This window comes from Anguilla rostrata, chromosome 15 (assembly GCF_018555375.3).
Source record: "Anguilla rostrata isolate EN2019 chromosome 15, ASM1855537v3, whole genome shotgun sequence".
NCBI lineage: Eukaryota > Metazoa > Chordata > Actinopteri > Anguilliformes > Anguillidae > Anguilla > Anguilla rostrata.
This window is the reverse complement of record NC_057947.1, coordinates 11433975-11459171: the sequence shown is the minus strand read 5'-3', so window position 1 is coordinate 11459171 and position 25197 is coordinate 11433975. Positions and strand designations below refer to the sequence as shown.

The following is a 25197-nucleotide window of genomic DNA, read 5'->3' as shown; positions in this document are numbered from 1 at the left end:
CCTTCTGTTTTGGCTCATAGCTCCGTTCCACTTACGCCTCCACCATTTTAATTGGAGCTTACAGGCTCATTTATTCTGGAACCGTACTTTGCCCATCCCGGCCCAAAGGGTCCATTAGAAGAGTGGAAGTTTGGGTCTCGGGAAGATAACTTTTTCCGTGTTTGTTGTATTGGCCGCCAGCCTGGCATCCGGCGACAGGTGTTTCCATTTTTGGATCCTCGCATTCGTCGTAACTCCCGCAGCGCCTCTGGACTTGGAGCTCTTTCTTTCCGCCGGGATTGTTTCTCGTTCCTTTTGTTCCCGTCTTTATTGCGCCTCGTCTTTCCTCTCTGACCAATGGGCATGATTATGGGCTCGGCTAATTCTGACTGACGCCGGAAACGAAAGGGGAAGGGAAATCCAATTGAGTTTGATTAAGAGGAAACGGGAGAGAGACAGGCTGGCAGAGAGAGAAAGGAGGAGAGACGTCTCAAACGCGGGGTGCCAACAGGGCCCCGTCGCTTCTATCTTTTTTTTCTTTTTTGGGAAGGACGGTCTCGGAAGCAGAGCCGGCGCTCCTGAGCATCCGCCACCGCGTTGCGTTTAAGGGGATCGGTCACGGGCTGGGACGGATTCCATTAATCTCCTTCCTCTTCCTCTTATCCAATTAAGGCGCCTAGCGCTGCGGAGCGAGGGCCTCGCGCCAGCCCCCCCCGCCCCGCCCGCCCTCGCGCAGACGGTTACGTCTTCATACGAGCGCCGCGGAGGAGGAGGCTAACGCCACCGCTACGCTAGCGCGCGCCGCGCAGGGCCTCCGCGGAATGACGAGCGGACGGGCGTCTCTGCGCGGGCGGCGCGGTGTTTCGGCGCTAGCCTGGCGCTCGTCAGAAAAAGTCAATAATTCCCCGTCCGACCGCGGTGATAATTGCATTAAGACGTGCGGATTACGGCTAAGCTTAAAATACACGGCCGGATTCGCTGGCGCCAAGACGCGGCGGGGTGTGGCGCTGCAGCCGCGCGACGGGCGCGCTCCGCGGGCGAGTCCGGGATGCCGTGAGACGGAGGGAAACGGCCGGTCCGGTGGACGCCCGGAGAAAATGAGTGCCAGCCGCTCGCGTTGGTGGCTCCGAACGAGCCAGTTTGGGAGTTCTTCATTTGCTGGTGTTAAACGGCGCGAACGAATGAAAGAGTCCCAGGCTGCACTGCGGCAAGGTGCTCTCAGTCTGCCGCGAACGTCCAGAAGCTCTGGAAGGAGGCATACGCTTCAACAACCCTGAAAATAGATAAGGGTTTCAGGCGAAGTGGAGCTTAGGCCCTTCAGCACAGTCCATATCTAGTCTAGCTTTAACGAAGCTGTGGATGGGGAGATCTGCACTCCCCACAGTCACGGGGAGATCTCTCCCTCCCCAAAGTCACAGGGAGATCTGCACTCCCCACAGTCACGGGGAGATCTCTCTCTCCCCAAAGTCACGGGGAGATCTCTCACTCCCCACAGTCACGGGGAGATCTCTCCCTCCCCAAAGTCACGGGGAGATCTCTCACTCCCCACAGTCACGGGGAGATCTGCACTCCCCACAGTCACGGGGAGATCTCTCTCTCCCCAAAGTCACGGGGAGATCTCTCACTCCCCACAGTCACGGGGAGATCTCGCCCTCCCCAAAGTCACAGGGAGATCTCTCACTCCCCACAGTCACGGGGAGATCTCTCACTCCCCAAAGTCACGGGGAGATCTCTCACTCCCCACAGTCACGGGGAGATCTCTCCCTCCCCAAAGTCACGGGGAGATCTCTCACTCCCCAAAGTCACGGGGAGATCTCTCACTCCCCACAGTCACGGGGAGATCTCTCCCTCCCCAAAGTCACGGGGAGATCTCTCACTCCCCACAGTCACGGGGAGATCTCTCACTCCCCACAGTCACACCGGCTGCATGTGGGCAGAATCAGGTCGCCTTTCATGGCAGAACAAAGCCAGACTATAATCAGGTTAGTTGGGCTCGCTAGAACATTCTGTGCGTGTGTGTATGTGTGTGTGTTTTGTCCTGCGGGTGTCTGAAATCTAAAATCAAATAAGATAATGGAAAAGAGACATTATTAGATCTGAGCGGTACAAGAAAGGGGGATGCTCTCGTGTACCAGCGCGGGTAGGTTAGTAATGTTTCAGACTTCTCCTTAATAGTATACATCATTTCTGCTGTGGCATCCTCAATTTTCCCCGTTTAAATTGCATTAGCTCTGGTTTACAAATGCACTTGTTGCACAACGTTAACTTGTCTCCTGAAAGACAATGGCACTGCATCTGGGTCACTGAACTTCATTCAAACGTAAAATTTTTTTTTATTTCACTGTAAAGATCTATGGTATGCCTATTATTGTAACAACAATATCATGTTGGGGATATTGTTTTACTTTCATATGCCTGCAGGAATACAGAAGAATAATAATTTCCAACGAAACATACACTGAGAATTTAAGCAGCAAGAAAATTCCTGATGGAGGATCAATTAGATTATCTACATTTACACACACCCTAATTCCAATTGTACTGGACGATATGACACTCCCTTATGATTATGTAGTTATGATTATGTAGTGCATACATATGGAGAAGCCAGTCTATCTATCAATCTGTCTGTCTGTCTGTCTGTCTGTCTGTCTGTCTGTCTGTCTATCTATCTATCTATCTATCTGCCTGCCTGCCTGCCTGACACATATCTATCTATCTATCTGCCTGTATATCTGTCTGTCTGTATGTAGTTGATCAGCTATTTCTGGCTATTAGATCATGATTTTATTACAAAATTTTAATGTTATTTTTCCATATAAATTTCCCCTTCAGCTTTATTTTCTTGTGGCTGATGGTGTTCCTGTATGGTTCGCTGTGTAAGCTGTGCGTGTCTGTGTCTGTCTTTGAGTCTCACACCTGTCCTTGTTGTGATTGTGTGCCCGGCTGGTGACAGCTGTGTATGTGTGAGTCAGAATCTTTCAGAAAAAGCAAATAAAATAAAATAAAATAAAATAAATAAATATCTCAAGACAGGAAGACAATAGGTTGACTGCTCCCCCATAAAATAAAAAGCCTGAAAGCCGAGGCTCGGTAAAAATTAAATGTCCAAAAAGTTATAGGTTTCGTATCCCAAAGCACATTAACATTAATGAGAATCATTACCAATTAGTGACATATTTTGACCAGACCCAGCAGCCCTTTGATGTCATTTTCCAAAAAAACCCAGCAAAAAAAAATGAATGTAGAAATATGAAAATATGGGGTATCACTAAAGGTTATTAAGATACTAAATCTATCATTTATTTTTCATTGGAGACACTTGTTTTTGCTGTATGAAACTTTTTCATTCTACTTAATTCTTGTTTTTAATGAACACCTTGTTTTTAAGTGACCCAAATGAATGAATTTGCACAAGGTTGGACTAAATTGCTTTTAGAGATTGCTTATCCAGAGTGATACACTCAGGTTATGCAGTCCATTTACATAGCTGGACATTTGTTGAAGCCATATTAGGTTAAGGTGAAGTACCTTTCTCAAGGCTACAACTGGCAGTTCCTTCCACCTTAGAATTGAACCTGCAAGCCCTTCAATACGTGGAGGACCTCAGCCTTTGGGCTACATTGCCACTTCCTAGTTACATACTGCCAATCTTACATGGAGAGAATTTTTCCATGGTAAAAGAATCCATTGGTTTCTAGGTCATTCTAGCATTTCTCAATATATAAATTATTCAGTAGAACTGACGCTTTCATCCAGAGCTGATTACTGGTTCAAAGAAGGGTTTAATTGGATGTTGCACTGTGTGAGTGTTCAGGTGCAGTGGGGTCCAGCCAGTTCCCCCCAACCGAGGGCCAGGGCATTGTCAAGGAAATGAAACAAGCAAGACTGTGATGGCTGGGACACATTCTCTGAATGGAGCCGGATCAGTACCCAGGTAGCATAATCAAAATGAAGTGGGATCGATTCCCAGGTAGCGTACTCAGAATGGAGTAGGATCGATTCCCAGGCAGCCTACTCAGAATGGAGTGGGATCAATGCACAAACCTCGTACTCAGAATGGAGTGGGATCGATGCCCAGACCTCGTACTCAGAATGGAGTGGGATCGATGCCCAGACCTCGTACTCAGAATGGAGTGGGATCGATGCCCAGACCTCGTACTCAGAATGGAGTAGGATCGATGCCCAGACCTCACACTCAGAATGGAGTGGGATCGATGCCCAGACCTCGTACTCAGAATGGAGTGGGATCAATGCCCAAACCTCGTACTCAGAATGAAGTGGGATTGATGCCCAAACCCTATCCAGCCGTGATGAGTCTGACCCTAACCAGACGTGATGAGTCTGACCCTAACCAGCCATACTGAGTCTGACCCTAACCAGCCGTGATGAGTCTGTCCCTAACCAGCCGTGATGAGTCTATCCCTAACCAGCCGTGATGAGTCTGACCCTAACCAGCCGGGATGAGTCTGTCCCTAACCAGCCATACTGAGTCTGTCCCTAACCAGCCGTGATGAGTCTGTCCCTAACCAGCCGTGATGAGTCTGACCCTAACCAGCCGTGATGAGTCTGTCCCTAACCAGCCGTGATGAGTCTGTCCCTAACCAGCCGTGATGAGTCTGTCCCTAACCAGCCGTGATGAGTCTGACCCTAACCAGCCGTGATGAGTCTGACCCTAACCAGCCGTGATGAGTCTGACCCTAACCAGACGTGATGAGTCTGTCCCTAACCAGCCATGATGAGTCTGTCCCTAACCAGCCGGGATGAGTCTGTCCCTAACCAGCCGGGATGAGTCTATCCCTAACCAGCCGTGATGAGTCTGACCCTAACCAGCCGTGATGAGTCTGTCCCTAACCAGCCATGATGAGTCTAACCCCATCCAGCCGTGATGAGTCTGTCCCTAACCAGACGTGATGAGTCTGACCCTAACCAGCCGTGATGAGTCTGACCCTAACCAGCCGTGATGAGTCTGTCCCTAACCAGCCATGATGAGTCTAACCCCATCCAGCCGTGATGAGTCTGTCCCTAACCAGACGTGATGAGTCTGACCCTAACCAGCCGTGATGAGTCTGACCCTAACCAGCCGTGATGAGTCTATCCCTAACCAGCTGTGATGAGTCTGACCCTAACCAGACGTGATGAGTCTGTCCCTAACCAGCCATGATGAGTCTGTCCCTAACCAGCGGTGATGAGTCTGACCCTAACCAGCTGTGATGAGTCTGACCCTAACCAGACGTGATGAGTCTGACCCTAACCAGCCGTGATGAGTCTAACCCTAACCAGCCGTGATGAGTCCCACCTGTAGGCAAGAACAGCCTGTCATCTGGGACAGGGGAAGAAGCACTAGAGAGAGCTCTCAGCGTAGCCTGCTCTCCCATGAGGAAAAAGGGGATCATGTAAGTCAGTACGTTGGCTTGTAACCAGAAGGTCGTGGGTTTTATTCCCAGGTAGGACACCATTGTACCCTCTAGGAGGCACTTGAATTACTTCAGCGTGTACAGCTGTACAGCTGGATGCCGTGTAAAAATGCACAAGTGTAAGCTGAGCTGGGTAATGGCATCTGTTACATGGCAGTAAAGTAATGCAAATGAAATTGCCGACAGAACTCTCCACACGGCAATGGTGCGCTTTCACTCATGTTCATCAGAAAGGCTGGGCCTTTCACACGGGATGGGAGATGGCCGCGGCGCATCCTGATGTGAAAGCTGCCGTGTTTGTGTCCTAAGAGGGGCTCTCAGTTAATTGGCCTCTTACATAACCGAGAACCTGTGGGTGACGCCGCGGCTTTGAGCGTCAGACGTGTGGAAGAACATAAACGGCGGGAGGAGCCTCGGGGCACGCGGTGAAGTACGCAGCCGGCGAGGCCCTGCCGGGAACCGCCGACAGCTCCCCTCCGAAAGGCGGGGAGGGAGAGGGGCTCCGAAAAGAAGACCAGATGAAAGGTTCGCGTTTCACGTCATAAAAATGGGGAAAAAGGGAGAGGGAGGGTTCGTTTTTACTCCACGGCGCGGGTTTTGTGAACGCTGGGTTCCGAAAAGGCGCGGGTTTCACCGGCGGCCTGTTTAGGGGAGCTCGACCGAGCGGCGGTAAGGAGCCCAGCCCCCGCTGAGCGGAGGCCGACCGCGGGCGGGGGCGGGGGCGCGAGGGCTCCGTCTCGTCTCGCTGTCAGACGGACGACCCCCGAGAACGCTGGTACAGCGCCACTCGCAGCCGCCCTGGCCTTCCTAATCATCAGACCTCCCGCCCTCCCCCCCCACCCCCCGCCCCCCCGTCTTCAAACAGAACATGACTCCTCCAAAAGCAAAGGCTAATTCAGTGGTCACATGGGACTGCATTCATCCAGCGATGGCAGAGGTCCAATACCCCTGTGTAGCTCCCCATTAAACATTCAGGAGGACTCTCATTAGCACCACACTCTATTACTTTGCCGTTAAATATTATCCAATATCCAACGATTGTCAATGTTTTTCAAAGGATTGTTTATTCTCATAAAGGAGTCGCCAGTTTCTCATTATAACGATTCACATAAACAATTTTAACGGCTGCTGTGAACAGTTCGGTCCTGACTGAATCGTAATGCACGCCGCAGTTATTATTGGTCTCTGCGTTTCTTTCTCTTTTTATTCGTAACTGCGCTGTTCCGTTTGTTTGTTTTTAAATGATTTTAAATGCACCCAAGGACCCAGCAGTTGTGCTTTTAGGGGGAGATTAACGCACCTCGGGATCGTGCGGTTATGCTTTCATTAAAGGAATATTCGGTCTGCCTGCCAGTTTCGCGGTTGACCGGGGATAAACGTAACATTTCCAATCGCAGTCTTTCATCGCGTTTTCTTCTCTTGTGGTCCTTTTGAACTCAAATGGCCGATAACAGAAGTTCATTTGTTAGTGTTTTCATGCAGAGACGTGAGATGCGCTGCGGCGTAGTTTCCTCGTGGCCTTATTAATACGCGGCGTCCTCCGCTTCCTGGTGTGATGTCGTGGCTTAGTTAAGGGACGGGGCGTGCTTGGACTCCGCTGGGAAGATTCCCTTTAGCTAATTAGAGTGAGAAATGGCGGTTGGGCCCTTAAAAGCCTTCTGTGCAATTTAAACAGTGACAGGCTCATTTTTGGAATGTAAACAGATCGTACGGGCACTATGATATAAGAGGAGGACGTTCTCATCCTGTTTTTCCTCAGCCCTTTAAAGACACGGCGCCGTTTCTAGTTTAAAAGATCTCCTGTTTGGCGTTTTTTAAACGTCTCATTAGCGGTTGTGAAATGCAAGAATTTTGGATCATGCCCAATGCACTTTACGTTATAGCTTATGTGGATGCAGTTATGTGTGTACTGTATGATCTGTGTCAACAGCAGCTAGTGCTGCTCAGTGAGATCTGGAGAGAGCTAAAAGTGCAAAAGACAAACCTCGCTGCTGAATTCCTTCCTGATTATTCACTTAAGCATTGAAGGCTTTCCCGTGAAAGTGCGTTACAGAAGGGCAGGTCTCGACTACAGGTCTATTTCCACTTCCTGTTCTGTATAATAATTTTACTCATTTCAAGGCCCATTTAAATCTCTCTTGTTTGTGACATTGGAACATGATGAAAAAAAAACACATCAAATTTTAAAATGCATTTTAAAATGTCAACACACTGTACACACTGTGCTGGCTACCAGTAATTAAAGAAAACTTCATACTTCACCAAATTTGGTTGACAAACAGTGTTTGTTTTTAAAATTAGCTGTGATACTTAAATAAGATCATTTGAGGCACAAGATTATGAAATATACCTTTTTTTCAACAAGTAATTCACAAGAAAACGGAACAAAAAGGTTTCTAAACCAGCGAGGAAGCATTTGCGAAAGGTTCGGGGTCATGGTCTGTATTTGACCTTCTTGGGGGGAAGTGGCTGTAGGAAGTGCAGCTAAACCATTCCAGAGAAAAGGACAGAACGGCAGTTTGAGGTATAGTCTGAACCAAGGAAACAGAAACCTAAGAAACTCAACACAAATTAAAAAAATATTAGACTGAACAAAAACCCAGTGGTTCACGTATTGCTGGTGGATTTCTGAAACTTGTGAATATTAGCAGATTGCCTGGAATGTGTGGAAATGTTAAAGTATTTTTTGAAGGAGGTTACCAACTGAAGAGTAAAAGGACACTGCATCCCTACAGTACAGCACAGTGATAAAAATCATACCAACCATAGGCTAGGCAGCCACAAACCACACACCACATAATATACATCTACACCATACAGCACACACCACACACCACATACTACACATACCATGCACCACACACAGCACACCATAAATCATACACCACACACCATCCATCATACACCACACACCATATAATATACATCTACACCAGACAGCACACACCACACATCACACATCATACACTACACATACCATACACCACACACCACAAATCATGCACCACACACCGTACTTCTACACCATACAGTGCACACCACACACCACGCAGCACACGCCATACACCACGCACTGCTAACAGCCATACCAAGAATATGGAGACAAAGATCTACAAATAAAAACAAATAGAAGGCAGGAAAAAGGGTTGGTTTAACTTCCTGCTCTACTAATGTTCATCTTTGACACCACAAATATAATTTTCTGATGATTTATTAAATATTGGTATAACCATTGCTTTTAATTGTGTACCCTTGATCGGTGTTATTGTAGGATTTTTAAATGTATTTGTTGTGCTGACCTCCTTTCTGAAAGAGATTCCGTATCTCAGCAGGGTTTTCTGCTCAAGTAAAGAGGAGTAATAAAAGACATTCACAGGAAGTACACGCAGTGCAAAAGAAACAAACAAAACATATTTCCAAAAGGAATGAAGAGGCAAACTGGGGAGGGGTTTGGGGAGAGGGGGGAGAGGCGAGCCTCGATGACTGCGGCCCCTTCAGACCGAGCTGCCGGTCAGGACGTCCTGCTGTATGCGTCGCTCTCCTGTTCCACTGTTTGAGCCCGCTGCTGTCACGGACTGCTGTTGCTCTCAAACGATCACAAAGGACCAACTGCTCCACCAACACCGGTTCTCCCTTTCTTTTCCCCTCCATTATCTGAGTGCTGCAGAATGTTTTGTTTTATGGGTAACAAGGACCAACCACCCCCCACTCCACCCCAACCCAGCCCCCCCGCCCCCAAAAATAAAACATAGAAATGAATCCCCAGCTGGCAGCAATTAATGAGACGTGTTTCTGAACGCCACTCGTACGCTTTTATTTTGCTTTTTAATCAGGCACGTTTCCTGTCGTCGTCGCGCTTTTGACAGATAATAAGTGCGTCGACAGGCGAGCAGCGCTAATGCAGCTACTTAACGGTTCCTTTTACGGTTCGATATTTGTCGCTTCCGCTGGGCGATAACCGTTAGAGCTCCCCCGCTCGCGAGAGCTGTTTACCATGGCGTGTGGAAATAAGTCTTAGACCCCCGCGCGGAACTGATGCCCTCAGCGCCACACGCGCCCCAGTGCCAGCCAACCAGATAAGGGCTGCGGCAAGCTTCGATCGTTTTAAATCGTTCAGGGGTGTCGGAGCCCTCTTGTCACCAGGCTGCTCGAAACGGGCCACAGCCAAAGATTAAAACCCTCACTCGCGACGTCTGAACGCCGCTCTCTCGGTCCCCGTAGCTTACCTGGTGGGGTCGGTAGATTCGAGTTTAGCCGATCGTTAGCACAGCTCAGGCGCGCGCGCGTGTTGCATAACGCCTCTGGGAACGCTGGTTTCCGAGTTCATTCATAGTTTATGTGCCGCCCCCCTCCCCCCTCCCCCCTCCCCCCCCCCCATTTTTCTCTCCTTCCCATCACTGCTTCTGGTATTTACCGTTTACCGCCCTTTTGTTAAACTCCGGAATGTCTCCTTTGGGCATTGGCGCTAGTGTGCCCCCCACGCAAGTCCGGATCCAATCAACCGTACCTGGAGCCTTTCCGTCTCTGCCAACCGACAGCCGTCTGCTGTTTCGCGAGCTTATTCCGAACTGCGGCGCCCCCCCCCCGCGCCCGGCACGGAGGATGCTGGGATAGCGACCGGCAAACAGGTCAGCCGGCAGGGGGAGCGGGGAGGGAAGGCTTTTTTTTTCTCGGAAGAGTACGAGGTTCGGACGTCACCGCAGTAACGTCCGCAGGCAGTAAGCGGTGTTGTAGAAAACCGTCTTTTTTTTAGGCGCGCGGGCGGGCGGCGCTTACTGTGCTAACGCTGGCTCCCTCGTCGCGGAGAGCAGGGGCTCTTCGCAGTTAGATAATCCCTCCTTCCTGCGCCACCGAGCTCTGCCAAGGCAGCACAGAGCACAGGCCTGCCTGCTTCCACACATATTTCCCCACCGCTGCTGCGAAAGGGGCTTAGCTTACACAGTGCGTTTGTGCTTCAGTTACACACACACACACACACACACACACACACGCACACACTCTGTTAACCAGGCAATGCGCTCTCCTCGCATAGGATTAACTTGTTTGTTTATGTAAGGATCTCAGGACAGATCGTGTAATGATCTGGGCGGATCGAGCACAGCCGGCGCCTTTGTGACATCAGCACGATGACATTCCATTCTCAGGGTCTAGCAACGCCTGACAGACAGGAGCCGATAGTGACAGACAGGAGTTGCGGCCGTGGTGAACACCCCCCTGCCCCCCTCCCCCACACACACACACACACACACACACACACGCACACCCAGTCGCTGCTCCGTGTTCCGTTTAGGGGTCGTGACCCTGGATCGTGAAGTGTAGTTGGGGGTCTCTCGTACAGCTTGGGGGGTGGGGGGGGTGGGGGGCATTGTGCTGTGTTTTTGCACAGTCAACCAGAACAGAAGCAGTTTCGGAGGGGGGGCTGGGAGCCCGGTGAGACAGCAGTTATCTGGCGGCGGGAACAGCGGGAGAGCTTCTGAAATGGAGGCCTTCGAGGCAGCTTGTGCGCTGGGGGAGCTCCACGTCCCGCCGTCCAGATACAGAAGCCCGTTTCTTTTTTCAAACAGAAATCCATTGTTAGGCGGATACAATCCCATAATTCACTTGCGCTTTGAACATTCTGGCTGCAGATGGCTCGCCACAATCGTAGTTGGACTCGGATAATTTGTTTAACAGACAGACTTAATTAGAGACACTTGGTCGTGCGCGCTGCTGGCCAGCTAGCTTGCAGCGCCTCTCCTTTGCTGCAAGCTGAATCCCACGGTAGCTGAATGCTCTTATTTCAACACGGCTAGCAAACTAGCGCAAATCAACAGAGAAGGGGAATGAATGTTTTTGATACACCTAATTAAGTACTGCATCTTCACCTGATGATGTCATCACACACATTTCTGCTGAAATGAATGTCAATTCCATTTACAGTGTCTGTTTCACAAATAATTGTGGAGATATGAAATATGTTCCAAGCATGGAAATAAATACACAGATAATGCATTAATGAAATGTGTAGCCAGCACAACCATGTTTGAAGTAGATAAACAGTGAAATAAAAATAGACCCTGTCCTTTCATTTCCCAGTAGATATTATTATGATGATACAGGCTATTATGTAGGAAGTGTTCTAGCATTAGCAAGAACCGAAAAGGTAGGCAAGCCCTAGACTGGGATTTATATGAAACTAGCATTTGTCCTTAATTTTGACTGCCATATAAACACAAATGTTGTACTTTTTCATCACACACAGTTTAGTGAGTGTGCTCGCTGAATTCACCAAACTGTTTGGAAGCAAAAACATAATTCTTGGTCTTAATTGTTAATCAAAGCTGATAAATGTTTATTGAATACGGTGTAAACATTATCATTAAACAGATGTTAATTGAATCCCAGCCTGGGACCGGCAGTCAAATCTCCAGCCAAACTGGAGGACTCGGACTATGGGTTTGAGAGTCGGCTACCCTACCCTTTTTTCTTGTTATCACAATCTGTCTGGTTAGCGTATAGGCTCTTCGATTTAAGAATTCTACTCTATACACACTACATGTGTCATCACCATGGTTACATGTACATGAACAGAGCTGCTGTTCTGTGTGACCATCACAGTTCTGTGGTGACCATACTTTCCTGTGGTGACCATACTTTCCTGTGGTGACCATACTTTCCTGTGGTGACCATACTTTCCTGTGGTGACCATACTTTCCTGTGGTGACCATACTTTCCTGTGGTGACCATACTTGACGTGAGATTATTTGGGAAAGTAGCGGAACTACATGTAACAGAGCTACTAGCTCAACTACACGTCCTAGTAGCATTTGTTTTCTTAACTATGCAGTCAGCTTTCAAGTAAAGTTATTTCTTAACCAATAAGTGAGGAATTGGATAAATGCTTTGGATAACAGTGTCTGCCAAATAAACGTAATGTAAAAAGTGCAATAGTATGACTAGCTACCATTTTAAATCACACTCTATGCTCACTATTGATACTGTGTGTGTATTTTATTTTATATTGTTTTGCATGTAAAATCAGTATACACTAATTTTAACATTTTAATAGATTTATTATTATAATGATCTAATAAATTTGCAGTGGGTGTGGCTTATGACAAAAATGCTAACAATTCCAAAACTTTACGACATAAATCTATGAAACATGGTACGTTCATTAACAGTTAGATCAAGACTCCAGCCTTATAAATCTAACTACACGGTAGCGCTACAGAGATCCAGATATTTTTAAAAATTCACCACAAAATCACAGTTCCTTTGTCAAACTTCCTACAATGACAAGGCCTCATTAGGAACATATATGTGGAACATATGTGCTTTATGGGTTGGTGCCATTTTGAATTGGCCACCATTTTGTACTACATTTTCTCCTATATTACTTTTCTTCCTTAACCGCTTGGCTGAGTCTTTTGAATCTTGGCATTTTGCTAGGTGTCACCCAACAATGCAGTACCAAATTTGGTGACAATTGGTCACTTGGAGGCACTCTTTGACCTAGAGATTTGAAAACAATCCTCACAAAGAACACGTTTACCTCAAAAAACCATAAGACCAACATATTGGATTTTCTACCCTTTAAAATTTTCTGAAACCACTTAAAATGACTCTCTTCCTACAAAAATTGAACAATTTGGATGAAATTTGGCATTTGTCTCAACTCACCTTCGTACAGGTATTATTGTTCTTGTGGTTATGTCAAAATATGGCTGAATGGTGATCAAATGAAATTGCAGTAGGCGTGGCTTTTCACAAAAATGCTAATAATCTCACAAACTGTTTCAAAGTCAGGAAACTAGGTATGGGCACCAACAGTAGGATCAAGACTCCACCCCTGAAGTCCCAGCCCAATCCAACCCCATGATGGCACAATCGAAATCCAGATATAGAGAAATTTTCAAAAATTCACGATTGCATCAGACATCAGTTTTTGCATGTATGCAAGGATTTAACAGTGAAATACACTGTTTAATACTCATCGGTGCCTTTCTTGTAGTTTTCAGTAGAAGGCAATCACCAGACCCCCCCCCCCCCCCCCCCACAGCTTAATTTGCAAAATGTCCCTCTTTCTCAGGTCCCAGCATTGGCGAGGGTGCTTCTAAGCACCGCCATGAGAAGAGATGTGGGATGTGGGAAAGAAGCGGTAAAAAAAGAAGCAGTTGTGCTTCCACTGTACCACGGTCTGACTCCACAATTACTGGAAACATAATGGCTGTCATATAGGAGAGAGTTAGACATTTTCCCCACCACAACTAATTGCTATATTACAAGCGCTGGACCACAGGGCGCGCCGCAGCGGGGAAAAGGCCGAGGAGATTCAGGGCATTACGGCACGCTCAGAGGAATCTGCTTTCACCGCTCTGACAAACAGGAAGTGGACGACAAGCTGCTGTCTGTCCAGACGGCAGGCCAATTTGTTGTGGCGTGCATTTTGCAATAATGCATGTCTCGTTGTTGTTGTTGTTATTATTATTATTATTATTATTATTATTATTACAGAAGGGAACCGCCTGATGACAAGGAGCAGCACCATGTCTGTGAGACAGAAGACCTATCATTATCAGTGATGAGTTTATGCCGATTTCCATAGTGACAGACATTTCCTTGGGACTGTAGTTAGCCTGCGTACCTCGGGCTTCTGTTTACAGTAAGGAGAGCAGCTACCGGAAGACTCAGGAAAAGAAAAGGACAACGGGTCACACCCAGGACCCTCTTTGTTTTAGCTGATATCAGCAGCGTAAAATAGATGGCCGTTGTGGTGGTCCAGTCAAGGTAAATGGGTGGGCTAGGATACTATTTAGGTGGCTGTGAGCCACCCTGGCCCCACCTTTGGCCATGGAGTTAGTTGATACATCGTATTGCCTACTTCAGCTGCTGGTCTACTTTGTGAATGACATTATGATATTCATAAAAGCAAGGTTTCAATTTCAATGCACTATTGACCTTCACTATGAATCTGTTATCATCTTTTTTTTTTTTTACCAGTGTTTAGTATTATTAAGATTGTGATACTGTTACTGTTGTTATATTTTATTACACATGTGTAGGCTACATTAGATAAGTATTTCTAATGTACTGTATTTCTTCAGATGGGAGGGAGGGGGGGTTGCAAACTGCCCTTGTGTACCAAGGTGAAAAAGATAAGCGCCAAAGCTTTCTAGAAAGATCTTAAGATAACGTGGGTACCACAAAAGCAGATATTTTACTTTGAGTATGTTTGTCATGCGAGTAACATTTAACATCATGACAATTGACCACAAAATCTACGTCAAAACATGAACGATTTCAATTGCTCTATTATTTTAGTTGTTTAGTTTTTGTTCGTCCGACCGCTGATCCTGGTCCCAGTCCCTGGCGTTTGCAGCCGTAAAGCGACGCCCAGTTAAATCTTCAGGACGGCAAACTCCACCTCCCGGGGAAGTGCAGGGCGCGACACGTGATCGCTTTACCAAAATCCAGTATGGCGGAATCTGTCAGTGAGTGATTCTTTCGCTGGCGCACTCTCCTACGGAAATTAAACACATTGCGTTTTTCGGGGTGGAGTGACCGCCTCCCGCGGAATCTAGGTAAGGACATATTTAACTTGTTCGTGTTTGTTTATTTACGCAACCTACCTATTAGCAAACCCGCATGTAGAAATAGGGCTTGCTGGCTACATTCATTGCGAGATCAGAAAATCAAAACAACACGAGCCTATGGGTAGTTGTGCAGTATCGCCACACTGTTCTGCACCGTGGTTTGCTAACTTGGTCTCGGATTCGGGATTTTTTTTGTATCGCTTCCGTTCCAGCTTCCTTTAGCAGCTTGGTAACGTTCGAGTATTATGGTAAATGGGTGGCGTTTTCACATACCGTGCATAGATATGGTTCGGTGTACACAGGATGTTTCTTATATATCTTTTTTAAATCAAGGTATATTTACCTATGGGTATCAAGCGCGAGGTAGCTGACGCGTGATTGGTCTGTCCTTTGGCCAATTCGAATTCAATTTCAGTTCCCAGTGGATATCAATGGCGTAACTGTTAATTAAAACCGATTGAGCTGCTGTGTGACCAATCCATACTCTAAATTAAAAAAAAATAAAAAATGGGTGGGGTTACATCATAACCAATTAACTGTGGTTGTTTAAAATAGGCGTGGTTTCTGGTCCTCAACATTTATTTGTGAATGAACGTCATTTTTGTGTGTATTTATTAAAAATGATACCACATTAAGATTATGATAGCTAGTAGTTATAGTTTGCTAATTTGTTTGAAGGTAATTAACGGTGCTGTTTTAATTTATAATCTTATTCATTTTTGCAAAAAGGTTGTGTTTTGTGAGCCAATTGTTGTAAGTTTGAAATCTATACAATCGTCTGCCGTCTTCTAATTGATTATTGCAGAAGACATTTTATGAATTAAAAGAAAACAACAGAACTGACCTTTCTATTTAAAAAAAATGTATTGGTGTTCTGATGGAATCTTGTTCTTATAATTTCCTCCCACACTAATGGGAAGTTTTAAGTTCAGAGTCCTTTGCTTTAATGTTAGTTTGCAAAATATAAGCACAATGATGTGAATGATCTCTTTTTTGTGTGAAAATTGTTCATAAATGAATGTATTTTGTGCTGGAAGTTAAGAGAAAGGACACACGTTTTGCTTATATATGAATTTTAAAAGTCAGTTGTAATTGTTTTATAAAGCGCCAAATCCATAATTACCCATGTTATCATTTATCCCATTTTATTTTGCAGACTTTTCTAATTTTTAGGAGAGAGTCATTTTAATTAAAGGGAAAGTTCACTTCATGGATTTCTGAATATATTTCAGTTGTAGTGAAACTGTTTTCAGTCATGTTGATTTGTTGATACTTTTTTGGCTGCTCTGACGGGCAGAAATTTGCTTCTCCACACGCAATGCAGATAATTTAGGAAGTCGAGCCTCTTCTTTCATTGAGTGCTGGGATTTCAGGCTGCATGTGACATAGAGAATTATTTTAATAGAAAATAAGATAAACCATAATTGTGGTATTGAGGTAATCACTACATCTACATGAGGCTACATTGGAGTTACTTACATTGTATTTTCTTTCTTTAAACCACAGATCCCCAATTGCCTACATTAAAACTGAAATAATATCAAAAAGAAAAAAAAAACTCCACAAAGTAAACTATTCCTTTAAGCACAGTGGTATTTAAGCAAGTGTGTGTCTGTGTGTATGTGTGTGTGCAGTAGCCGTGTGTGTATGTGTGTGCGTGTGTGTGTGTGTGTGTTTGTTTGTGTGTCTGTGTCTTTGTGTCTGTGTGTATGTGTGTGTGCAGTAGCCGTGTGTGTGTGTGTGTGTGTGTGTGTTTGTTTGTGTGTGTGGCAAGGGTTTACTTCGCTTTCCAGGTGGTGTAAGTAACCATCAGTGCCAAAAAATTGTAGCTTTGTGGGGACCCAGAGAGCTCCCTATACTTTTACTCCATTACCTTTACACCTGGCTTCCATGTTCTCTCCAAGGACCCAAAACGTGTTACTTGTACACTCGAGGCTTTTCTTCCAAAGCCTGGCACCAACATTCGCCCGAAATCATAACCTAACGTTAATGATCTAAAGCAGTGGTAACCAAACCAACCCTGTTCCTGGAGATCCACCATCTCGCAGGTTTTCATTCCAGCCCTAACAAAGCACACCTCATTCATCAGATAGAGAGCTAATTAGTAGAGTCAGGTGTGCCAAATTAGAGCTGAAACGAACACCTGCAGGACGGCGGATCTCCAGGAACAGGGCTGGTCGCCGCCGCTCCAAAGAGAAGGTCCTATCAGGCCGCGCGCTTTACGAAGTTTAGAATAACAGTTTAAAGCAGTTTGACGCTAGCGCTAATCAATCTGGCTCCTTCAGGCGCGTAATTAAAAAGCCGGCGCTGATTTATGGCGGGTGCCAGATTGCGCTCGGTCGCGTCCCCGGGTGCGCCGCGGCTCTGGGCCCCGGCCAGGCGGTGTAAACGGCGGGATTTCGGGTCACGTGACCGAGCGGCGGCCTTCGCACGCCCCCCTCTCGGGTCATCGAGGAACGCCGTCGAGCGCGTGACTGACGTGGAGAAACGAACACTGTTTCGCGGCCGCGGTTTTTCACATTGACCTCTCGATCGGATTGTTTGCGAGGACGAATCGGTCGGCTCCGTAGAACGCTGTGTTCAGAGCGGCGTTCGCTTCGCGGCTGAGCCTGGCACGGTGAGTTTTGCGACGCTGCTTCGTGTTGTCGGAGGGTCCGGAGAGCTCTGGAGCCGCAGGGGTACCTTGGTGTGCCGCCCGCCCGTGTAAGCGTGCCTTTGGGGCCCCGCGGTGCTCGGTCAGAACTTGGCTCGATTCGTATTCGTTTGGCGCCGCTGCCGCAGAGCCTCCCCAGGATTTCAATTATAAAGCGTTTGTTTGTATTGTTAGTCTAATGACGGCTGACGTTCTGCGAGCAATGCCGTGGCTGTTGTGCTAGGAAACGGGGCCTCTGTTGACTTTACGCACACACACGCGCACGCGCACAAGCACACGCACACACGCACACACGCACACACACACACACACACCCACACCCTGCACCATAACGTGAGCAATTGTCTTCTAAAGGCAGAAAAAAAGAAACAGAAACTCTAAGTCAGTGTTACAGGCGTACAAACTAAGAGAAAAATGCTTAGGCTATATCCTGAATTTTGTGTGCTGAATTTTGTATGGCTGAAAAATGTGATCTCACATCCTCGTTCAGCCTCTGTCTGTCTCTTCTGATGGATTTACCGGTGATGGAGAATGGTCTTGCATTGAAGCCTATTGGTAGGCTGGGCTTGCTTTTACAACAGTATTGCAAGGCTTAACACTTATCCACACGTGTTGCTTATTAATTTGCTGTTCAAAGGACGGTTAAACAATAAAGATTTAGCTGTGAGTAAATGGTTCCACTCAGTAATGAATTTATTCTAAAAATAGGTTTGTTAACATGTCATCTGTTCACAAGCGGCTTATCAAGGGATTCAGTCCCCGGGTTTCGGGAAGAACGGAACTCGACTTCAGAGGCCCTCTTGTGAGGGGCCTTACGTTTCCGGAATCTACACGAGAAATCACCACATTCATATCGCTCCAAGAAACAGTTGGCAGACCACACAGAGTCCGTATCAATGCAGGCAACGAGGCTAAGCGCTAACAAAGCTAACCTACGGTACAGGCAGTGTGTGGCCGAATCACTTCTGGGTATTATCCTACTGCTTTGGTCCGAAGCCAACTCCGGGTGGAGTTTGCCTGTGGGAGGAGTTTCGGGCGGCGCGGAGCGTGCGGCGAGGCTGTTTCGGTCCCGAACGCAACCGCGTGCACCCTGCCGAGCGTTCCTCAGCGGCTCATGGAGAACCCCCCCCCCCCCCACCCCCGAGAGCGCGAAGGCAGTTAATTGTTAAGAGGGTCGTTTTGGTGGTCATTGAAGAGCGTGGTAATGTTGGCTAATTTAGAGTCGGAGTGAGAGAATAAGAGTTAATTTGAGGAAAGAGCACGGCGTGATAGTGCTGGGTGTTTAACGAACATCTGCTGTGTCTCCTATGACTCAGAGGTGCCGGGGCTGGGGGGGGGGGGGTGCCAATGAGAGCGTAGTGTCCGCTGGTCTTCCCGCCCTCTCATTCCTGGCCCGTCTGAGTTTTTGGGGCTGCGATCGTCTCGTCCTTCCCGGGGAACGTGAGCAAGCACTGTGTGGTATTGTGTCAACAGAGAAAGCGTCCAGTTACGTCAGATCGAGTGTCAACCCCCAACCCCCCCCCACCCCCTGCCAGGATTACAAGTGCCCTTCAGCCACAATGGATTCAGACAACCGTGTCTCTAGGCCTTCCAATGAAAGGCATGAACGCTGTGGCAGACCAATGGGGGTCTGCGGTGCACCCCCGCCCCCCCAAACGCCAAGCTGTCTCCACCAGAAACAATCGCCCCAAATGTGTGCCATGACCGACTTCTGCAGATTTGGCCTGGGGTGTCACTGTATGAGTTCTGTGACGCCTACTGACCCTACCCACATCCCCTACCCCCCACGGGAACACACAGATTTTTTATTTTTTTGGGACGGGGGGGACGGGGGGGCAAAATGTGGTTGGTTAGGCACAGTGCTTTGTGTTGGGATTGCACTGTACGAGTTCACATTGCAGAAATAGTAGATTCTGCATTAATTATTTATAGCCAATGAGAAGAGAGGGTCAGCTGGTGTGTTCCTGAGATTACTGTAATTCAGATATGCTACAGTCATGTTTGCTAACTGTTTGTCTTTCTCAACACGTCATTTTAAAAACGTTTTTTCCTTTGTTTTGATGTGTATTATGAAATTTCAACAGAAAAGAATGTGTAGGCTACGCCTAATCCTATTTTGAATCTTACTTTGTTAGGCTATTACCGTGTATAAATATTTAAAAATGCAGGCTAGGCCTGTATCTTTAAAGGCTGGAACCTTTACTCTATGGTGTTTGGGTAATTACACTCCTGTAATCGTAGCATTTACAGTAATACAGAAGTAAATTACATAAGAGAAAAGCCAAACAAAGCAAGAACTACTTTTTGAAATGAGAAAAGATTTAGTTTAACTTAATATAAAAAAAAGACATGGAATGCAAATGTGTAATTACAGTCCTCTATTATGGATTTACAAAAATCTGTTGGGCTTTGTACAGCTATTAAACAGATGAAGTTCCTGAAGATAATTGCTGCAAAATAGATACTAACTGCAATTTTCAATTAAAAAAATGTTTCTTTTTGTATTCAAATTTTTAAGTGGCTGGTAAAACCTTTAATGGGTCCTCCTGTCTCCTGCTGAACTGCATTAGAGATTTTTTTTGGAAGAGTGACAGTGTTTTTGGTGGATCAGGACAGATCTGGCATCGCTCTGTAATGTCTGACTGCGGGAGGGAGATAGCAGATAGCTAGAATAGCAGGGAGCAGGTTGTTCGACTGAACTTAAAGGCACCATCTCTAAGAGGGAGTCACGGAGAGGAATGCATTGTGTCTTATACTCATCCAACTGGCATTCTGTGCACGTATTCAAACCTTGCATAGCAATTGACTTATTTGATACAGTCATTGTCCAGGCTGTAAGATTGATTAATGCGTTTCTACACAAATAGAGTACTCTTTTGATAGAAATTGCAGGTTTTATCAGGTAAAATGGCCTTTGTAACTTATGATCATGAGGTGCTTTCTATTCAGTAAATCAACAGTTTGCTGTCCTGTGGCCCATAAATATAGGAAATTATGAAATGCATGGTTTTATGTTTCTTGCTTGTATTTTGCTGTGACAAGTCAAGAATTTAGAACATCAACAGTATTACTTCGTACAGTGTGCTCATTTCAAGTGATAATGCTCGAATGAAAATCTAGCATTGTGATTGGTTAATAAATCACATTTTATGCAAGCATTTACCGCCATTTTCAGGTGTGCAGCAGTGTGCATTATGCAAAAAAAGAAACATTTAATTTTATATTTGATACCTTTTATACTTTAAGCTTACAAAAAACATGTATTAAATTTGACTGGTTTATGATGAAACGTCTCTTGATGAAATGCTTTATGTTTGAAGGACCTACAGTAGGACAGGCTCATTGGCTGGGAAACATACCCTTGAGCCAGAGGTGACCGGCATGCTGCTGGATGCTGGAACTTGTAACAGTATGTTTCTGGAGTTCTGGACAGAACTGTCGAGTGGAATTGCTGCCTCTCATAAGTTAGTGAGTTAGCTTGTTCTCATTTTTCCACGGCGCGCAGGAACTGGCGCCGTGGGCTATGCATGGCAAATTGTGGCCACTCACTCACTCACGGACGACCTTTGAGGGACGTTTTGTGGGACGCATGCGCAGGTGGTGCCAGCTAAAATGTGTCTGCGGAAGTGAGTTGCGCTGTGGGTCTGGGCGGTGCCGTGATCGTTAATGCACGGAACACCAGAAACGGCTGAAACGTACAGTGCAACAAGATATTTCGCATTTGAAATACAAGTCACATTACAAAACTATTACCAAGTTGTGACTTAGTGGAGATTTTCTGTCTTGAATCGGGCATTAGTAAAGTCACCCTAGAGAAGACTGCAGCATTAGCAACTTGCTCTAACCTTAATGACATGGGGTTTAGACTCCATAAATTCGCAAATATAATTAGCCATTGTAGGCCTATGCAGTATATGAAAGCCTTATACACTTTGTGCTGCGTTAATTGGTAAATAAACCCCGTTTTTAAGTACCCGTGCTCATTAATGCCTCTTCCCAGTAGCGTATCCTCTCGTCATTTCAGTCTCTGTGGGTTGCGAGTGAAAATTACACCTTTATATCATAGAGCGAAAGAGCCTTATCTTCGGCTGCGAAAACTCATGAGCGTAAAACGACGGGGAGCTCGCGTCGGCTCCACGAGGAGACGGGGCCCGCGTCTGCTCTGTCAGCGTGAGGCGTACGCGTACGCGCCTGCCGCTCGAACCCGGGCTGAAACGGGGGTGCGGTGTTCACCCGGTTAACCCAGCGCCGAACGGGGAGTTCCTGGTTCATCTGCGGCTGGCTGACGCGGAGCGATGTTTGGTCTGGGAGCTAAGCGAAAACAAAGCGTGTTTTTTTAAAAATCAATTACGGTTGATGGGGAATTGAAATGCGGTTAATTGAAGGGTATGCAATTTAAGTTGTTCGTGCTGTTTCTGTGTATGAAATCTTGTTCTTTGGTTGTACAGCTGTCAGTTAACAGCTGTCTAACCAGTACCTAACATAGTGAATGAGCAATATGCATTTTTAAAGATGAAAATATAATGATTTTTCATTCCAGGATTCACAAACTGGTGGTGTAGTATGTTAGATAGGATTCACAAACTGGTGGTGTAGTATGTTAGGGTTCAGAGGCTGGTGGTGTAGTATGTTAGGTAGGGTTCACAGACTGGGGGTGTAGTACGTTAGATAGGGTTCACAGGCTGGTGGTGTAGTATGTTAGATAGGGTTCACAGGCTGGTGGTGTAATATGTTAGGGTTCAGAGGCTGGTGGTGTAGTATGTTAGGTAGGGTTCACAGGCTGGGGGTGTAGTACGTTAGATAGGGTTCACAGGCTGGTGGTGTAGTATGTTAGATGGGATTCACAAACTGGTGGTGTAGTATGTTAGATAGGGTTCACAGGCTGGTGGTGTAGTATGTTAGATAGGGTTCACAGGCTGGTGGTGTAGTATGTTAGATAGGGTTCACAGGCTGGGGGTGTAGTATGTTAGATAGGGTTCAGAAGCTGGTGGTGTAGTATTTTAGATAGTTCAAGCTTGGTGTAGTATTTAGATAGTTTCACAGGCTGGTGGTGTAGTACTGTTAGATAGGGTTAACCACGCTGGTGGTGTAGTATGTTAGGTCTAGGGTGTCTTTCGGCTGTGGGTGTAAGTTGTTAGATAGGTTACGCTGGTGGTGTAGATGTTAGATAGGTTCACAGGCTGGTGTGTAATGTTAGATAGGGTTCACAGGCTGTGGGGTCAGTATGTTAGATAGGGTTCTACAGGTGGTGGGTAGTATGTTAGATAGTGTTCACAGCTGTGATGTAGTAGTAGATAGTTCAGAAGTGTGTGTATATTTTGATTAAGTCTTTTCTGAATATCTTGCATATGCCGTCATTCAGAAATTTCACCTGTGCTGAGGGTGCAACTCCAGAATGACATCCCAGCAGAAGTTTAGACTCCAGTGTCTGACCTGCAGAGTGTCAAATTGGCATATTAGCTTGTTGTCCTGAGATTTTTGGGTGACTCTTTACTTGAACTGCATGCTGTGGCTGTGAAGCTTGTGTAACACTGCCATAACAGCTAATAACTGCTCAGGCATGTGCCATAGCACTGTCATAGTGTATCCAGCAAGTTTTACTCATCATAGGCTAGTGTAATGCTGTCTATTGCAAGCTGCAATATGCTTTTGTGACCAGTTATGGCTGCCTATGACAATGTCATGTCAGTTTATGGAGTAGGTATAGTTTTAAAGCATCGCCAAATTTTCCACTAAAACCCTGTGATTTGTCGATAATTCATTCACCATTTGTAGAATAAATAACGTTTTTGTGTTAGAAACGCACACTTCATTAGCTGAAAGTGATATTGGGTTTTTGGCACTTCATATGTGAAAATTGCATTAATTCAGCAATAGTGCAATAATGCTTAATGCTGCAAACTCCCACTGAGCCTGCTTTTAGCTGTTCTCCAGGGAATGGCAAGGCATCTAGCTCTGATTTCTTTCTTTTCATGTTATTGATTTTAAAAAACTAGTAATGTATGCTTCATCTGGAAGTACATTGCTTATTTAAGTAATAAACTCTTTTGTTCGAGAAGGCTATGGCCAAGCCTGTTCTGTTGGCCTTTCTTGATTCAGGTTTCTTATTGAAATTCACCATAAGAGACACAGCGCATTGACGTAGCGTCCCTGTGTATACGCCATAGGTATCGGTAGCTTAGCGTTTTTTTTGAAAGACGTGAACGGAGCATGTGCCAAAAAGGATAGGCTAAGTTCTGCACCCATTCCACCTCCGTTAATCACAGCACCGTGTGGAACTGTGCTCCGGGGTTAGCTGTCCAATCATAGCACGGTGTGGGATCGTGCTCCTGGGTCAGCTGTCCAATCACAGAACCATGTAAAACCGTGCTCCTCTGTCAGCTGTCCAATCACAGCACCGTGTGGGACCATGCTCCTGGCGTAGCGTTGGTGGGCCCCCTTCCTGCTGTGAGAGCAGACAGGGCTGCTTAGGTTGCGTGCGGCGACCTTTCCGGATCTGATCTGGGAGCCTGATCTAGCCGCGGTCAGGAGTGAGACCGGAGCCCTCCTACAGAGAGCAAGCGTTCGGAACAGAGTTTGGGGCAAGGCAAGCCGAGTTCACAAGGCCAAGGGAGCGTCAGCCAGCCCCGTTCCCTTCAAACCTCACAACTTTCCTCTGAGCCCAAAGCTTGGGTTCTTTGTTGTATTATTGACATTTTGCTTTCTGACATTGTCCAGGCTGACAGTGACAGTCAAACTGGCGGGAGGAGGGAAGAACAGTTAGCATCTGAGCTACAGATGCTAATGAAGTGAACGCCCTGAATTTGGCCGCTTGCTTTCATTATTCAAGGAAGTTATGCGGGCATACCAGGAAATTAGGGGAAATTACTGTAAGCTTTCTTACTGTTTATTCACAAACGCGTGTGTTTTTTTGTGGCTTCAATACTGAACCCAACATACAGGCTGATGTGAAAGATTAACTGGGTAGTCTACAGTTTAAATAGGTTTATCATAATAACCTTTTAACTAATATTTGTCTATTTTTTAAATGAAGTTACTGGCTGGCACAAGGCTGGATTCATAAACTGAACAGGCGTGGACCCAGTGATATCTTCTCATTGATACTGAACAGAACGTGTCCATCGGTTAGCCTCCCTGTATGCAACGTGCTTGCAGATGGTTGCCATGGCCACCATATCATTGTTTACCCATCATAGGTGTTTGGACACAGAACTGACCTTTTATTTTGGAGTGGCGAGCCTGTTTCAGGACTGGCTGACAGGTTTGTGTCCGCTTGTGCGCGAACACGTCTCTCCTCAGTGTCCGCGTGTCTGTCCGTGTGTTCTGCCGCGCCCTCGGTCGTTAGAAGTGTGTGACACGCGTGACGCGTCGCGAGCTCCGCCCACAGTGACGCCCGGGCCCTGCGCTCTGTCCCCAGAGCGGCCCTGCTCCTCCTCTTCCTCTCCGCCGGCAGTACGCCTGCACGACGTGGAAATGAAGCCGGTATCACGCATCCATGGCTGTCCGCTTCCAAATGAGGAAACTTTACAGGTTTTATGCGGGCAATGAAATACATGAACTGGGTTATTTTATT

At 46.4% G+C, this 25197-nt stretch overlaps 1 long non-coding RNA gene across 1 annotated transcript in view; it reads left to right on the top strand.

Moving 5' to 3' along the window:
* Positions 1-14813: 14813 nt before the first annotated feature.
* The window catches only part of LOC135240393 (uncharacterized), a 74764-nt gene continuing 64380 nt past the window's right edge, over positions 14814-25197 (top strand). Inside the window, exon 1 of the long non-coding RNA XR_010325671.1 lies at positions 14814-14959. This is a non-coding gene — a long non-coding RNA (uncharacterized LOC135240393). The remainder of the gene's footprint in view (positions 14960-25197) is intronic.